Source organism: Aristolochia californica, unplaced genomic scaffold (assembly GCF_029961685.1).
Source record: "Aristolochia californica isolate CCGP_79_NKW_82.1479 unplaced genomic scaffold, dmAriCali1.0.hap1 SCAF_4, whole genome shotgun sequence".
NCBI lineage: Eukaryota > Viridiplantae > Streptophyta > Magnoliopsida > Piperales > Aristolochiaceae > Aristolochia > Aristolochia californica.
The window spans coordinates 29,953,451-29,959,776 of NW_027182103.1; positions in this window are offsets into that span (position 1 = coordinate 29,953,451).

The following is a 6,326-nucleotide window of genomic DNA, read 5'->3' on the forward strand; positions in this document are numbered from 1 at the left end:
ATAAAATTCGGAGCTCTTAGGGTTGATCTATTGGAATTTGCCAAACTTGGATAACAAAACCTTTGTGTTCATTTGTGGTGTGTGAATAAATTTTATTTACTTACATTTGTTATTGCTTTAAATATTTTCCATACATAAACTCTAAAATTTTCATTTTGTTAAGATCTATTTGCATTTTATCTTTTTTTTTTTTTGTTTACGAGATGAAGGGAAAGTGAAAGCTCAAGTTTTGATTTAAGAAAAAAGTATAAATCTAAAATGGAAATGCACAATGCACAAAAGTAGAGAGATATAATTCCAAAAAGTGTCTATAATTTTTAGGGTTGTAAACTCTTTTTATTTTTTATATTTTACGTTTTGCAATCGTCGGGAAAAGGGGGAGGTGGGGGATTTTTAACTGAGTGTTGACTCCGTATCGATAAGTCATTCCTTACAAAAATATACGCTTGATAAATCACTTTACAATCATCTATGATTGTTAGATTAGCTTTTTGTAAATGGGCAAAATAGTGGCTCGTTTGACTCGGGTAAATATCCCACCACACCTCCACTACAGAATTTATTGTTATTCTCTTTAAAAGGTTTGGATCCATAGGTTATTTGCATCTTTAACATGTTTCAAGCATGCATATCAATTTTTTAAAACATGTGTAGAAAAATCTCTTTCTTATAAAATTGCAAGCTATTTTGGTTGAAGTAGTGAAATTTCCCAAACTTGGATAACATAACTTTTGTGTTCATTTGTGGTGTGTGAAAAAATTTTGTTTTCTTACATTTGTTATAGCATTAAATTTTTTCCATACATAAAATCTAAAATTTTCATTTTGTTGTGATCTATTTGCCTTTTTTCTCTTTTTTTTTTTGTTTACGAGATGAAGGGAAAGTGAAAACTCAAGTTTCGATTTAAGAAAAAAGTATACATGTAAAATGGAAATGCATAATGCACAAATTTTGAGAGAGATAATTCCAGAAAGTGTCTGTAATATTTAGGGATTGTAAACTCTTTTTAGTTTTTATATCTCAGGTTTTGCAATTGTCAAGAAAAGGGGGAGGCAGGGGCTTTTTTACTGAGTGTTGACACCCACTCTATAGGTCATTCCTTACAAAAATATAGCGCATTACGCATGATAAATCACTTTACAATCATCTATGATCGTTAGGTCAGCTTTTTGTAAATGGGCAAAATAATGGCTTCTTTGACTCGAGTAAATATCCCACCACATGATAACTTGAGAATTTATTGTTATTCTCTTTAAAGGTTTGGATCCATAGGTTATTTGCTTCTTTAACATGTTCCAAGCATGTATATCTATTTTTTAAAACATGTGTAGAAAAATCTCTTTCTTATGGAATTCCGAGCAGTTAGGGTTGAACTAGTGGAATTTCCCAAACTTGGATAACAAAACTTTTGTGTTCATTTGTGGTGTGTGAAAAATTTTCTTTAGTTACATTTGTCATTGCTTTAAATTTTATCCATAAATAAACTCTAAAATTTTCATTTCGTTGTGATCTGTTTGCCTTTTTTCTCTATTTTTGTTTACGAGATAAAGGGAAAGTGAAAATTCAAGTTTTGATTTATGAAAAAAGTATACATCTAAAATGGAAATACACAATGCACAAATGTAGAGAGAGATAATTCCAAAAAGTGTCTGTAATTTTTAGGGATTGTAAACTCTTTTTATTTTTTATATAACAGGATTGGGAATCGTCGGGAAAAGGGGTAGGCGGGGGATTTATAACTTAGTGTTGACTCCCAATCCATAAGTGATTCCTTACAAAAATGTAGCCCGTTACACATGATTAATCCCTTTGCAATCGTCTATGATCGTTTGGTCAGCTTTTTGTAAAGGGGCAAAATAATGGCATGTTTGACTCGGGTAAATATCCCACCACAGTTCACTTGAGAATTTAATGTTAATCTCTTTAAGAGGTTTGGATCCAGAGGTCATTTGTATCTTCAACATGTTTCAAGCATGCGTATCCATTATTTCAAACATGTGTAAAAACATATCATTCATATAAAATACCGAGCGTTGAACTACTGGAAATTCCCAAACTTGGATAACAAAAGTTTTTTGTTTAGTTTTGGTGTGTGAATAAATCTTCTTTACTTATATTTGTTATTGCTTTAAATTTTTTCCATACGTAAACTCTAAAATTTTCATTTAGTTGTGATCTATTTGCCTTTTATCTCTTTTTTTGTTTTTGAGAAGAAGGGAAAGTGCAAACTCAAGTTTTGATTTAATAAAAAAGTATAAATCCAAAATGGACATGCTCAATGCACAAATGTGGAGAGATATAATTCCAAAAAGTGTCTGTAATTTTAAGGGATTGTAAACACTTTTTAGTTTTTATATATCGGGTTTTGCAATCGTCGAGAAAAAGGGGGGGGGGGAGGGATTTTTAACTGAGTGTTGACTCCCAATCCATAAGTTATTCCTTACAAAAAATATTGCACGTTAGGCATTATAAATCACTTTACAATCATCTATGATCGCAGGGTTAGCTTTTTGAAAATGGGCAAAATAATGGCTTGTTTGACTCGGGTAAATATCCCACCGCACGTTCACTTGAGAATTTAATGTTATTCTCTTTAAAAGGTTTGGATCCATAGGTCATTTTCATTTTAAACAAGTTTCAAGAATTCATAACCATTTTTTTAAAACCAGTGTAGAAAAATATCTTTCTTATAAAATTTTGAGCTATTAGGGTTGAACTAGTGAGATTTCCCAAACTTGGATAACAAAAATTTTTTATTCATTTTTGGTGTTTAAATAAATTTTATTTACTTAAATTTGTTATTTCTTTAAATTTTTTCCATACATAAACTCCAAAATTTTCTTTTTTTTTGTGATTTATTTGCCTTTTATCTCTTTTTTTTGTTTACGAGATGAAGAGAAAGTGAAAACTCAAGTTTTGATTAAAAAAAAAAAGTATAGTAGTAAAATAGAAATGCACAATGCAAAAATGTAGACAGAGAAAATTCCAAAAAGTGTCTATAATTTTTTAGGGATTGTAAACTCTTTTAAGTTTTTACATATCAGGTTTTATAATCGACGGGAAAAGGGAGAGGCGAGAGATTTTTAATTGAGTGATGACTCCTAATCCATAAATCATTTCTTAAAAAAATATAACCCGTTAAGCATGATAAATCACTTTAATATCATCTATGTTCGCTAGGTCAACTTTTTTTAAATGGCCAAAATAATGGCTTGTTTGATTCAGGTAAATATCCCACCGCACGTTCACTTGAGAATTGAATGTTATTCACTTTTTAAAGGTTTGGATCATTAGGTCATTTGCATCTTTCACATCTTTATCTATTTTTAAAACATGTGCAGAAAAATCTCTTTCTTCTAAAATTTCGAGCAATTAGGGTTGTGCTGGTGGAATTTCTCAAACTTGGATAACAAAACTTTTGTGTTCATTTGTGGTGTGTGAAAACAATTTCTTTACTTATATTTTTTATTGCTTTAAATTTTTTTTGTACATAAACTCTAAAATTTTCATTTTGTTCTGATCTATTAGCCTTTTATCTTTTTTTTTTTTTGTTTACGAGATGAAGGGAAAATGAAAACTCAAGTTTCGATTTATGAAAAAAAAGTACACTTCTCAAATGAAAATGCACAATAAACAAATGTAGAGAGTGATAATTCAAAAAAGTGTCTATAATTTTTAGGGATTGTAAACTCTTTTTAGTTTTTATATATCAGGTTTGGCAATCGTCGGGAAAAGGGGGAGGCGGGGGATTTTTAAATGAATGTTGACTCCATATACATAAGTCATTCCTTGTAAAAATATTGCCCATTACACATGATAAATCAGTTTATAGTCATCTATGATCGTTAGGTGAGCTTTTTTTAAATGGGCAAAATATTGGCTTGTTTGACCCGGGTAAATATCCCATCGCACGTACACTTGAGAATTTATTGTTATTATCTTTAAAAGGTTTGGATTAATAGGTCATTTGCATCTTTAACATGTTTCAAGCTTGCATATCCAATTTTTAAAACATGTGTAGAAAATTTTCTTTCATATAAAAATCCAAGCTATTAGGGTTGAACTAGTGGAATTTCCAAAACTTGGATAACAAAAACTGTGTTCATTTGTGGTGTGTGAATTAATTTTCTTTACATATACTTTTTATTGCTTTAAATTTTTTGCTTACCTCTAAAATTTTCATTTTCTTGTGATCTATTTGCCTTTTATCTTTTTTTTTTGTTTACGAGATGAAGGGAAAGTGGGAACTCAACTTTTGATTTAAGAAAAAAAAGTACACATCTCAAATGGAATTGCACAATGCACAAATGTAGAGTTTGATAATTCCAAAAAGTGTCTGTAATTTTTAGGATTGTAAACTCTTTTTAGTTTTTACATATGAGGTTATGCAATCGTTGGGAAAAATGGGAGGCATGGGATTTTTTAAGTGAGTGTTGACTCCGAATGCATAAGTCATTCCTTGCAAAAATAAAGCCCGTTACTTATCATAAATCACTTTACAATCATCTATGATCGTTAGGTCAACTTTTTGTAAATGGGCAAAATAATGGCTTGTTTGTCTCAGGTAAATATCCCTCCGCTCATTCACTTGAGAATTTAATGTTATTCTCTTTAAAAGGTTTGGATCTATATGTCATTTGCATCTTTAACATGGTTCAAGCATGCATATCCTTTTTTTAAAACTTGCGTAGAAAAATCTCTTTCTTATAAAATTCTGAGCTATTAGGATTTAACTACTGAAATTTCCCAAACTTGGATAAAAAAAATTTTGTGTTAATTTTAGGTGTGTGATTAAATTTTATTTATTTACATTTGTTATTGTTTAGTTGTCATCTATTTGCCTTTTATCTCCATTTTTGTTTACGAGATGAAGGGAAAGTGAACACTCAAGTTTTGATTTAAGTAAAAAGTTCACATCTAAAATGAAAATGCACAATGCACAAATGTAGGGAGAGATAATTCCAAAATGTGTCAGTAATTTTAAGGGATTGTAAACTCTTTTTAGTTTTTATATATCAGGTTTTGCAATCGTCGGGAAAAAGGGGAGGCAGGGAATTTTTAACTGAGTGTTGACTCCCAATCTATAAGTCATTCCTTATAAAAATATAGCCCGTTATGCATGATAAATCTCTTTACTATCATCTACAATCATTAGGTCAGTTTTTTTGTAAATGGGCAAAATAATGGCATGTTTGACTTAGGAAAATAACCCACCGCACTTTCACTTGAGAATTTAATGTTATTCTTTTTAAAAGGTTTGGATCCATAGGTCATTTGCATCTTTAACATGTTTCAAGAATGTATATCCATTTTTTAAGACATGTGTAGAAAAGTCTCTTTCTTATAAAATTCAAAGTTATTAGGGTTGAACAAGTGGAATTTTCCATACTTGGATAACAAATGTTTTGTGTTCGTTTGTGGTGTGTGAATAAATTTTCTTTACTTACATTTTTTATTGCTTTAAATTTTTCCATACATCAACTCTAAAATTTTCATTTTGTTGTGATCTATTTGCCTTTTATCTCTTTTTTTGTTTACGAGATGACGGGAAAGTGAAAACTCAAGTTTTGATTAAAGAAAAAAAGTACATCTAAAATGGAAATGAACAATGCACCAATGTAGAGAGTGATAATTTCAAACAGTGTCTGTAATTTTTAGGGATTGCAAACTCTTTTTAGTTTTTATATATTAGGTTTTGCAATCGTCAGGAAAAGTAGGACGCTGGGGATTTTTACCCGAGTGTTGACTCCCAATCCATAAGTCATTCCTTAAAAAAATATATTCCGTTATGCATGATAAATCCCTTTACTATCATAAATGATTGTTAGGTCAGATTTTTGTAAATGGGCAAAATAATGGCTTGTTTGACACGGGTAAATATCCCTCTGCACGTTCACATGAGAATTTAATGTTATTCTTTTGAAAAAGTTTGGATCCATAGGTCATTTGCATCTTTAATGTTTAAAGCATGCATATCCATTTTTTAAAACATGTTAAGAAAAATCTCTGTGTTTTAAAATTCCAAGCTATTAGCGTTGAACTAGTGGAATTTCCCAAACTTGGATAACAAAACTTTTGTGTTCATTTGTGGTGTGTGAATAAATTTTCTCTACTTACATTTGTTATTGCTTTAAATTTTTGCCATACATAAACTCTAAAATTTTCATTTTGTTTTGATCTATTTGCCTTTTATCTCATTTATTGTTTACGAGATAAAGGGAAAATGAAAACTTAAATTTTGATTTAAGAAAATAAAGTACAAATGTCAAATGGAAATGCACCATGCACAAATGTAGTGAGTGATAATTCAAAAAAGTGTCTATAAT